The 12,793-nt window shown below is 43.0% G+C and overlaps 1 protein-coding gene across 4 annotated transcripts in view; it reads right to left on the bottom strand.

Annotated features, from left to right (window-relative positions):
- Exn (Ephexin) overlaps positions 1-12,793 on the bottom strand; it is a 742,877-nt gene that overhangs the window by 314,065 nt on the left and 416,019 nt on the right. The window lies entirely within an intron of this gene.

Below are 12,793 nucleotides of genomic sequence, written 5' to 3' on the forward strand. Positions count from 1 at the left end.
TAAGCTAAAACACATGATTAATCTGAAAGGTGAGCAAGGTAACATTTATGAAGGGATTCAGGAAAACTGGCTAGCCGTAGTTCTGGAAGTGGAAAGTACAGTGCCTGCACTCTGGAGGGGTGGGAAGATGTGGCAGTGCGTAGGGTCGTCTGAACCGTGAGGTCAGTACGCTTCTAGCAAAAGTGTGACTGAATGAGTGATGGTGAAAGTGTTTCCTCTTTTCCGGGTCACACAACTTCAGTAAGAGACGTCTGGAGTGCTAAAAACAAAATTCTAAAGGCTATATAAAGTGGGTGAAGCGTTGCCAGGTGTCGCTGCTAAGACTGCCCAACACCCGATCCTCATTACCACTGCATCAACATTAAACGAATTATTTCTTAAAATGAAAGACTAAATTTTGTGACACTGCTAGACACAGTTGTCAGCCACTGTGTCCAGTAGTGGTGTAGTTCGCTGGCTGAACCTTGCCCATCCATCCTCAACACCACCACAACAAAACGTTCAATATCCGTCGTACATGCGGATTAAACCCGTTGCTATCAAGGCTGCGGAATCCCCATTGCTGAATAATTCCCAACTGCTGCGGAATTACCCACAAGATGGGTATGTGCCTTTCCCTGAAGCGCAAGAGGTCAGAAGTCAGTGGTGCTGATTACCGTAGTCTAGGTGGGACCAGGAGCTGAGTCCCTACCCCCGCAAACAATTCAGTGAGTACAATTCAGTGAAACTGTGGGATACCTCGTTACCAACACTGGATTTCTTACAGGACGACTGAACTTTCTCATACACAATACATAACAATACTCTTACACTTGCACGATTAGTTTCCTAGAATGCCACCCACGGTAGTAACTAACACCTGCTACTTGAAACACTCACGGTAGTAACTAACACCTGCTACTTGAAACACTCACGGTAGTAACTAACACCTGCTACTTGAAACACTCACGGTAGTAACTAACACCTGCTACTTGAAACACCCACGGTAGTAACTAACACCTGCTACTTGAAACACCCACGGTAGTAACTAACACCTGCTACTTGAAACACCCACGGTAGTAACTAACACCTGCTACTTGAAACACTCACGGTAGTAAACTGACACCTGCTACTTGAAACACCCACGGTAGTCAATTAACACATGCTACTTATTTTTTCTAGTATGTGAGTAATGGTGTAAAAAAAAATCCCTACGTTCCACCGGGTCGGGTGCTGGAGCCCTGGAGCCCTGGAGCACTGGAGGACTGGAGCACTGGAGGACTGTGTGACGAGGTTGGGAAAGATGAGGAGAGAGGAAGCTGATTAAAACTGCTGCCATGCTGGGGTTTTCCTCCACGTCTTACATTCACCATGATATTAACGAAAGGTTCCATGTCTTACATTCACCATGATATTAACGAAAGGTTCCACGTCTTACATTCACCATGATATTAAAGGTTCCATGTCTTACATTCACCATGATATTAACGAAAGGTTCCACGTCTTACATTCACCATGATATTAAAGGTTCCATGTCTTACATTCACCATGATATTAAAGGTTCCATGTCTTACATTCACCATGATATTAAAGGTTCCATGTCTTACATTCACCATGATATTAAAGGTTCCATGTCTTACATTCACCATGATATTAACGTAAGGTTATGTGGGGACGTGTGTACATTATACTGAGTAGCTTCAAGACTGTGTTGGACACACATAATTAGAAATGACTGAATTGGACCTACCTCGTATGGGTCACAAAACCTATTGTAATACTCCATTTCTTTATGTTTTAGTATTCACAGACACACAGTATATAGGCCTACGGCTCTCCCGCCCTCTCAATCGCACCACACACCTCTACACATTGCAGGCAACTTTCACTCTGCAACATACAACACAGAAACTTAACGCCGCACTAAAACCTTCCTCAGGTATACACAGTGAGTATTGTTTAAGTTTATCCTGCCCGCCCTCCTTCAGTAGTTGTATTGTAGATGTACGTAGTTAGCTTAGCCAGCACCTCGTCGTCAAGTGGTCAGGGTATTGATATCTCAACATAGTAATAATAATAATAATAATAATAATAATAATAATAATAATAATAATAATAATAATCTTTATTTCTACATGTACAAGGTATACAGTCCTAGTTGACATCAATGACATACTACTATACAGAAAGCCGCTTGTTATGCAGAGCATTTCGGGCAAATTAGGTCAGTTGTGTCCCAGGATGCGACCCACACCAGTCGACTAACACCCAGGTACCCATTTTACTGATGGATGAGCATAGACAACCAGTGTAAAGAAACACGTCCAATGTTTCTACCCTCTCCAGGGTATTACATTTGGATGAATATGACACACGTGCAACACTTGGGTACATTTACTGTGGTTAACAACGTACTGTACAAGTGTTTTATTGAATATATTTGATTCCTTAGTGTCTTCTGTGTGTTATTGTGTGGATCGGTATTCCCTTAAAATAGGCACAAGTGTTCCTAGGTTATCTCAACGTCTCATTCTCAGTCAGGGCGACGCAAGACTAAGTGATGATACTTTTCGACTCACAACCGAAACACCCGGGTTTGATCCCCAGGTCAGCAAAACCATTTGTGCAAGTTTCCCAACTCTCCCAAATTCAAGTGCTCTCCGCCTAGTAGTAAACTGCCGACTATCGTGGGTGTATAAGAAACTGGAATCCTGTTGGAAGTAATGTCCTGTAATTCCAGTACTTAAGAAAATTTCAGAGGAGCTGGAATTATTCAAGTGTTGTGTTTAAGGTAAGTGCACATTGCCCTCTGTGTGATCTTGGTCACAATCACTCGTAAGTAAAACAATCATGGCTCAAATGAACCCATATAGGGAGAGCAAATAAGGTGAATGCTGAATATTTTGAATGAAATTTAGTGCTGGGAAATAAATCGTTTAACTTTTCAAAGAAAATAGTAAAGGATTCCAATTGTTGTTTTCCAGATATTAAACCCGGTCTGTGTGGACCATGTCTTGACGCTGACTGCTGCATGTGCAAGTTCCACTACTTGGACCTGTTGTAACAAGACTTTGTCGCCAATACAAAGAACGACTAAGAGCACTTAGAGTTGTGGCAGGGCTTCACCCCAGGTATGGTGCTAATGTTAAAATTGTGAAAATGATGTATCTTGCTTATATTAGATCATTGGTTGATTATGCTGCGCCACTACTTGCTCTTGTGTCTGACTGGAAGCTTGGAGGGCTGGAAAAACTGCAGAACGAAGCAATGAGGATCATCCTAGGATGCCCTCGTAGTGCCAAAATTTTAAATATGCAAAAAGAACTTGATATTCCAAGCATCAGAGATCGTGTTACTGAAAGAAATATCCTAATTGGGGTTAATATGCTCAGGCAAGCTCATTCAAACCCCTGCACAGAAGCCCTCCAAACTTTCCTCAGCACTGGTGAACACTCCTCCAGATGGATCGAAAAGACTGGAACCGACCTCCGCATGAATCAGATACATGATCTATGTCAAGTAAGGCAACAGCGGCACTTCTCCGCTCCATGGAATATTACCCCATTCCAAACTACCTTTCCTCCATTTCCCCCCAAACTACTTCTTAAATCACAACCAAAACTTCGCCTTGAAGCCAAACATGATGCCTTAAGCTGTATTGATAACTTAGTCACACAGCACACACTCGCAAATTATTTACGTTGATGGTTCTGTTCACCAATCCACTGGTGCAGCTGGTAGTGCTGCTGTTGTCGTACAGAGTGATGGCTCTCTTAAAGAAATTGGAGCACGCATCAATAATTGGGCCTCTACCCTTCAGACAGAACTGTTTGCCATACTCCTTGCACTGAAATGCATCTATGTATCAAAGATTGACAGTTTAATTGTAACTGATTCTCTGTCATCCATAAATGCTCTCAACTCATTAAGCATAAATTGTGGCATGCTTGTGTCAGAAGCCAGACACAGGTATGGTAGGATTGTGGACAGTGGAGTCAGAGTGCACATGCTGTGGATTCCATCTCACATTGGTCTTCAGATGCATGATAGAACTGATAAATTGGCTAAGCTGTATGCTTTCAAAGAGGGAGTAGATTACAATCTTGGCTTGTCAGGTAGTAGTTTGAGAACAATAATACGAAAAGAACTTCAGCTGAATTTTATGGACTTAAGGCTCAGGGAGATTGACACCAGTGAGTCCATCTATCATCATTCTATCATGCAGGAGGAGCCACATGTCTATGGTGCATCCAACAAAATAAGCAGACTCTTGGATGTCACTACCGCCCGGCTCCGGCTGGATTACAAGTATCTTTGGCAGGTTAAATCACCACCACCAGATGTAGACCAAACGAAATGTAAACTTTGCCAGATGGATTATTGTCACACCCTGCGTCATTATGTACTGGAGTGTGATAAAATTAATGAATTTAGAAACAACTCACTCAGAAGTGTTCAAGAAATGGCAAAGTATTTTATCCACAGTGGTATATTACAGACCATTCTGGAGAAATACCCTGACTTTGCTAGCTGTAAATAAAGCATTACCACATATGTGCATGTGTGTGTGTGTGTGTGTGTGTGTGTGTGTGTGTGTGTGTGTGTGTGTGTGTGTGTGTGTGTGTGTGTGTGTGTGTTTGTGTGTGTGTGTGTGTGTGTGTGTGTGTGTGTGTGTTTGTGTGTATGTGTGTATGTGTGTGTGTGTGAGTGTGTGTGTGTGTGTGTGTGTGTGTGTGAGTATGAGTGTGTGTGTGTATGTGTGTGTGTGTATGTGTGTGTGTGTGTGTGTGTGTGTGTGTGTGTTTGTGTGTATGTGTGTATGTGTGTGTGTGTGTGTGTGTGAGTGTGTGTGTGTGTGTGTGTGTGTGTGTGAGTATGAGTGTGTGTGTGTATGTGTGTGTGTGTATGAGTGTGTGTGTGTGTATGAGTGTGTGTGTGTGTATGAGTGTGTGTGCGTGTGTGTGTATGAGTTTGTGTGTGTGTGTGTGTGTGTGTGTGTGTGTGTGTTTATGTGTGTGTGTGTATGAATTTGTATGTGTGTGTGTGTGAGAGAGAGAGACTCAGCAATCAACATTTGCACCAATAACTCACTACAGTTGTGACCGGGTGTGGAAGTGTGAATTGCTCATTACTCTAAAATTTGTTCATGATTGCAGCCATGTATAAACGTAAGTAACCATTCTTACAGTATTCATTACCTTTGTAACTTGTGAGTTCATTACCTTTGTAACTTGTGAGTTCATTACCTTGTACCTAGTTCAGCCATCAAAACTTTGGAGCCCGGTCCCTGGACCCATTGTGTACCTCTGTAATCTGTAAATACCTTTGTAACTTGTCATGATTGTGACTAGACCTATCTGGAGTTCATTACCTTTGTAAATTGTGAGTTCATTGCCTTTGTAAATTGTGAATTCATTACCTCTGTAACTTGCTCAGCTATCAAAACTTTGAGGCCCAGTCCCTGGACCAATTATGTACCTCTGTAATCTTTTGACTACCGCCCACAGGATGGGTATGGGGTGCATAATAAACATATTAAACTAACTAACTGCAAGTTTTTACAGCGGCGACAGATACATCAGATCATCATTTAGTGGCAGTTACAGAGTAAAAGGTAGATGAGGTACAAGGAGAATGTCATTGGTGGGTAAGAGTGAAATAAAATGAACAAATTAAAGGAGACAAAGATAAGATACCAGCACTGGGAGAAAAGTGGACTAGAGAGAGTATAGGTAATGAGGGAAATGAAGTTAAAAAGGTATTTGGTAGATTTAAGAATGTAATGTGTGCAGCAGAGATTTGTGAGTATAAGGGGTGGATACAGGAGGAAGATAAGTGACTGGTACAATGATGACGTAAATAGGGTAGTAAGGGAGAAGAGGTTAGCATATGGGAGGCTTTTATAATACAGAAGTGATATACGAAGGCTGGACAATGTGAAGAGTAAAAAGAAATTAAAAGACTGGCAACGGAGTGCAAAATAAGAGTCAGTGTGTGAGACTATATAAAAAAAATTTATGAAAATAAAAAACAAAAAGTTTTAGAGCGAGATTAATAAATTGAGAAAGTCTGGAAAACAAATGGATTTAGCGGCTAAAAACAAAAGTAAGATGTTAGATGATAGGAAGATGGAGGTACTGGGAAGATGGAGGAAATAATTCAAGCTGTTAGATATTAAAGAGAGGGAGACAATGATTTCATGAATTAGACAGAAAGGTATAACATCTTGTGGGAGTGAAGAAGAACCAAGTTTGTGAGGCTGAGGGTAGAATGAAAGGGCAGGTAAAGCAGCTGGGATGGATGGGATCAAGACATAAATGGTAAATGTAGGCGGGGATATAGTTTTAGAGTGGTTAGTGTGTTTCTTCAACATATACCTAAGGCTTAGCAGAAAGTGTGCACAGTTCCTTTGTAAAAGATAAAAATATAACGAGAATGTAAGAATTACAGGCGAATAATCCTGTTAAGTCTACTGGGTACGGTGTATGGTAGAGTTATTATTGTAGGAATTAATTATACGACAAACTTAGATTGCAGATATGATGTGCAGTCCAGGTGTTTACAGTGAAGCATATTAGTGGATAATACTTAAATGTAAGGAACTTTTCTGTAGCAAATATGGATTTAGAAAAGACATACGATAGGCTGGATAGGATAGGAATGTGGCAGATGTTGAAAATGTAAATGTATTGGTTTCTAAAAGCAGTTAAAAGTAGACTGAAAACAATTTAGTAAAAGCAGTAATAAGATTTTATGTGGACAGTGAGGCTGACGGTCAGGATATGCAAGAAAACGGTCATTATTTTCCAGTAAAAGTAGGCTTTAGAAAGGGATACGTGACGTCACAAAAGTTATTTAATATATTTAGAAATGAGGTTGTAAAGTGAAAATAAGTGAGTGGTAGGGTGCTGGGGAGAAGTGTGGGCGTAAACAATGGTGAAAGAGATACAAAGTGGGAGTTGTCATAACAGTTTTTTGTCGATCACGCGGTTCTTCTGGGAGATTATGAACAGAAGTTGCAAAGATTAACGGAGGAATTTGTGAGGGTTTAAGAGGAAATTAAAAGTGAGTATATGAAATAACAAGGTGATGAAAGTAACAAAGAAATCTAGGCAATGAAAGATTGGATGTCAGATTGGAGGGAGCAAGAATGGAGGAAGTAAATGTGTTCAGATATCTGGGAGTAGACTTGTCGGTAGACATGTCTATGAAAGATGAGGTAAACCATGGAACTGGCGAAGGTAAAAAGTGGGTGGTGCATAGAGACATCTGTGAGGACAAAGAAGCTTGCCCATGGAGGAAAAATGAGGAATGTACCAGAGTACAGTGTTACCAACAATCTTATATGGGTGTGAAGCTTGGGTTGTGAATGTCGCAGCAAGGAGGCTGGAGGCAGTGATGTGTCTGAGGGCAATGTGTGGCGTTAATGTTATCCAGAGAACTTGGAGCTTGGAGATTAGGTGTGGGGTTACCAAAAGTATTATTCAGAGGGTTGTGTTGGGGGTTTGGATATTTAAAGAGAATGGAACAAAATAGGGTGACTAGGATGGTATATAAATTTATAGAGGAGGGAAGCATAAGTAGAGGTCGTCCCAGGAAAGACTGGCAGAAAAAGGGGGTCAAGGTTTTGAGTGTTAGGGGCTTGAACATGCAACAAACTTGTGTGAGCACGCTAGGGTGAAAACAAGTGGTTTTTATGATTTGATGTGCTGTTGGAGTGTGACCAAGGTAACACCGAGCTGTGATGTCAGTATACTTCTGGCAATACAGTGATTGAATAACCGACAGTAAATGTGTTTTCTCTTTCTTGTCAGGTCACCTTACGTAGGTGGGAGACGGTCACTGCGTTTAAAATAATAATAAAAAATAGTGGTCAGAGGATGTAGTAAGTTATTTGTTTCGCATTATAATTTTTTAAGAAACTGACAACTTCAGCAAGAAAGACACTGATGAAGTGAACATCGAGGATCAACCAGACTGTGATGGATATGTGAGCCAGCGAGCCACCAGCAGCAACAGCCTGGTTGAGCAAGGGCCGGGCTGCGGGAGTAAGGAAAACTCTGGAATCCCGTTAAAGGTACATCACAGTTATGGTGTTATGCTGGTGTAGTGTTTTATTAAGATGCGGTAATAACCTGATAATGAAGGTAACATTCACTATAACATTATTCTGCCACTGATGTTATAACCTGATAATGAAGGTAACATTCACTATAACATTATTCTGCCACTGATGTAATAACCTGATAATGAAGGTAACATTCACTATAACATTATTCTGCCACTGATGTAATAACCTGATAATGAAGGTAACATTCTCTATAACATTATTCTGCCACTTGACAAAAATTTAAAATAAAACAGCTCCGGTTTTCGGGTAAATTCTCGAATATTTTCATTGAACAAGACAACTGCTGAAAAAAAACAGTGAATTCAAGATATATTAAAACCAGTTAGGTAAATTCTGCAGAGAAGTCAGTGTGTGGTGACTTCTGAAGTCAGTGTGTGGTAACTTCTGAAGTCAGTGTGTGGTGACTTCTGAAGTCAGTGTGTGGTGACTTCTGAAGTCAGTGTGTGGTGACTTCTGAAGTCAGTGTGTGGTGACTTCTGAAGTCAGTGTGTGGTGACTTCTGAAGTCAGTGTGTGGTGACTTCTGAAGTCAGTGTGTGGTGACTTCTGAAGTCAGTGTGTGGTGACTTCTGAAGTCAGTGTGTGGTGACTTCTGAAGTCAGTGTGTGGTGACTTCTGAAGTCAGTGTGTGGTGACTTCTGAAGTCAGTGTGTGGTGACTTCTGAAGTCAGTGTGTGGTGACTTCTGAAGTCAGTGTGTGGTGACTTCTGAAGTCAGTGGGTGGTGACTTATGAAGTCAGTGTGTGATGAGTTCTGAAGTCAGTGTGTGGTAACTTCTGAAGTCAGTGTGTGGTGACTTCTGAAGTCAGTGTGTGGTGACTTCTGAAGTCAGTGTGTGGTGACTTCTGAAGTCAGTGTGTGGTGACTTCTGAAGTCAGTGTGTGGTGACTTCTGAAGTCAGTGTGTGGTGACTTCTGAAGTCAGTGTGTGGTGACTTCTGAAGTCAGTGTGTGGTAACTTCTGAAGTCAGTGTGTGGTAACTTCTGAAGTCAGTGTGTGGTGACTTCTGAAGTCAGTGTGTGGTAACTTCTGAAGTCAGTGTGTGGTGACTTCTGAAGTCAGTGTGTGTGGTAACTTCTGAAGTCAGTGTGTGGTAACTTTTGAAGTCAGTGGGTGGTGACTTATGAAGTCATTGTGTGGTAACTTCTGAAGTCAGTGGGTGGTGACTTATGAAGTCAGTGTGTGATGAGTTCTGAAGTCAGTGTGTGGTAACTTCTGAAGTCAGTGGGTGGTGACTTCTGAAGTCAGTGGGTGGTGACTTCTGAAGTCAGTGTGTGGTAACTTCTGAAGTCAGTGGGTGGTAACTTCTGAAGTCAGTGGGTGGTGACTTATGAAGTCAGTGTGTGGTGACTTCTGAAGTCAGTGTGTGGTGACTTCTGAAGTCAGTGTGTGGTAACTTCTGAAGTCAGTGTGTGGTGACTTCTGAAGTCAGTGTGTGGTGACTTCTGAAGTCAGTGTGTGGTAACTTCTGAAGTCAGTGTGTGGTGACTTCTGGAGTCAGTGTATGGTGACTTCTGGAGTCAGTGTATGGTGACTTCTGAAGTCAGTGTGTGGTAACTTCTGAAGTCAGTGTGTGTGGTAACTTCTGAAGTCAGTGTGTGGTAACTTCTGAAGTCAGTGGGTGGTGACTTATGAAGTCATTGTGTGGTAACTTCTGAAGTCAGTGGGTGGTGACTTATGAAGTCAGTGTGTGATGAGTTCTGAAGTCAGTGTGTGGTAACTTCTGAAGTCAGTGGGTGGTGACTTATGAAGTCAGTGTGTGGTAACTTCTGAAGTCAGTGGGTGGTGACTTATGAAGTCAGTGTGTGATGACTTCTGAAGTCAGTGGGTGGTGACTTCTGAAGTCAGTGTGTGATGACTTCTTAAGTCAGTGTGTGGTGACTTCTGAAGTCAGTGGGTGGTAACTTCTGAAGTCAGTGTGTGATGACTTCTGAAGTCAGTGTGTGGTAACTTCTGAAGTCTGTGTGGTGACTTCTGAAGTCAGTGTGTGATGACTTCTGAAGTCAGTTTGTGATGACTTCTGAAGTCAGTGTGTGGTGACTTCTGAAGTCAGTGTGTGATGACTTCTGAAGTCAGTGTGTGGTGACTTCTGAAGTCACTGGGTGATGACTTCTGAAGTCACTGGGTTGTAGTTATAGGAAAGATTAACTCTGTGTTCAACAGTGCAATACGAGACTTCATTCAAGGACTTGTAGCAGCCACTACCTTCCTCGGATCAAACATGACTGCTTCCCATTCCTCGACAGCAGTATGAACCTTGAGTGTTTAACGCTTTCTCGTGATTACTACAAACAACAATACCACAACCATCCACCACAACCCAACACCACCAACCACAGCCCACCACCACCACCACAACCCACCACCACAACCAACCACCACAACCCACCACCAGCACCAACTTCCACCACAATCCACCACTACCACCAACCACCACAACCCACCACCAGCACCAACTTCCACCACAACCCACCACCACCAACCACCATAACCCACGACCAGCACCAACTTCCACCACAACCCACCACCACCAACCACCACAACCCACGACCAGCACCAATTTCCACCACAACCCACCACCACCACCAAAACCTACCACTAGCACCAACTTTCACCACAACCCACCACCACCAACCACAGCCCACTACCACCACAACCCACCAACCACAGCCCACCACCATCACCACCACCACAACCCACCAACCACAGCCCACCACCACCACCAACAACCACCACCACCACCACCACAACCCACCACCACCAAGCACAGCCCACCACCACCAACAACAACCACCACCACCAACAACAACCACCACCACCAACAACAACCACCACCACCAACAACCACCAACAACCACCACCACCACCACCAACAACCACCACCACCACCACCACAACCCACCACCACCAAGCACAGCCCACCACCACCACCAACAACCACCACCACCAACAACAACCACCACCACTACAACAACAACAACATAATACACTAGTATAGCTACAATAAAAGTCTTGGATGTTTCCTGTGTTGACTTGAGGAAGTGAAAGGCTGAAGCTGAAGACAGTGATGAAACAACTTGAAAGAAATGAAAGAAGCTGAGAAAGAAACTACGCTGAAGTTGTAAGAACCATGATTATAATATTCATGGAGAAGAACTAAGCCCGTAAGGGTCATAGAGCGCCAGGGGTGAGAAGTAGTCAGATTACATCCATGGAAGAGTATGGTAACTCCATTTGTTTGGAATAACAATACTTCATTTAGACCTGGGCACCCCCACTGCAGGAAGGAAGGAAGGAAGGAAGGAAGGAAGGAAGGAAAGAAGGAAGGAAGGAAGGAAGGAAGGAAGGAAGGAAGGAAGGAAGGAAGGAAGGAAGGAAAGAAGGAAGGAAGGAAGGAAGGAAGGAAGGAAGGGGGGACAGAAAAGATTCAAAAGTATTATGGTTTACCTCAATGAATTACAAGAAACTAATAAAACAATCAAACAAATAGGTGCCCTAAGTTCCTAAAGTCCATTCAACTGTATTCCTTGGAACGTAGGCGAAAAGGGTATATCATAATTTACACCTGGAAAATCCTGGAGGAACTGGTCCCAAACCTGCACACCGAAATTATTCCATTTGACAAATGATTTGGACAAACGATACAGAGTAACTAAAAAAAAAAGAGGCATAACGAATACACTAATAGAGAACTTGGTAAATGTCAGAGGTTCCCGACTCTTCAACGTGCATAAGGGGAATTACTAACAAGCCTCTGACTGTCTTCGAAAGGAAGCTTGACACGTTCGTCAAATCAGGTCCTGACCCGCCGGGTTGTGGTTCGCATATTGGAATGTGTGGAGCCAGCAGTAGTAGCCTGGATGATCAGGCCTTGATCTACCAAGCCGCGGAGACGGTGACCCCAGAAAACATCGTTCAGACATTCAGTACAGTGGGACATCCTTACAGTGTTCACGCAGACCACCTCCTCTCAGAGACCACAAACACTCCCACTGGGACAAACATAACTCGACAATGCCTCAAGACAGAATAAAACTCTCTTCCTAGAAGTGAAAGCACAACATGCTGGGAATTTCCTTCTGGCTGTCTATTTCCTCTTCGGTCACTCGCCTCGACCCTCCAGCCATTCGCATTAGTGCAGCTCTTCACCCAGTTGATCCCCTTATCAAAGAACACAGGCGTATCTGAGGCACTGCAACAACTGACCAATTTAGGCTCCATGGCCTCATCTGCTAGAGATCAAAAGAAAATGCCAGGCAAAAAGAAGATTTTAGATTAGATTTTGGCACCGAAGCGGCTAGTTTACTGTGTACCCCACATCCATCCTGTGGACGGTAGCGCAAGAGTATATGGATACACAAAACTCCTAGGAACTAGTACCCAAAAAGGTTTACAGGAATACATCGGGATTTATATCTACAGTTCACTACGAGAGGTCAGTAATATCAGTGTAGTCTCGCCACAGCTCACTGCCCAGTTGAAGGAGACTATCAGCTACTGAAGCCCGACTGATGGCAGCCAGAAGCGTCCAGATAGTCAATATGCTCACACAAAGTGCCTGGGGTAGCAAGAGGTAATCAGGTTCGATCCAAGGAAAGCGAGGTCAGGTCCAATTCCATGGATCAAGAGCCACTCGATGGCAACCAGGAACCTCCCTTAAGTGTGAAGAATTGAGACACTTATG

Source organism: Cherax quadricarinatus, chromosome 52 (genome assembly GCF_038502225.1).
Source record: "Cherax quadricarinatus isolate ZL_2023a chromosome 52, ASM3850222v1, whole genome shotgun sequence".
Lineage (NCBI taxonomy): Eukaryota > Metazoa > Arthropoda > Malacostraca > Decapoda > Parastacidae > Cherax > Cherax quadricarinatus.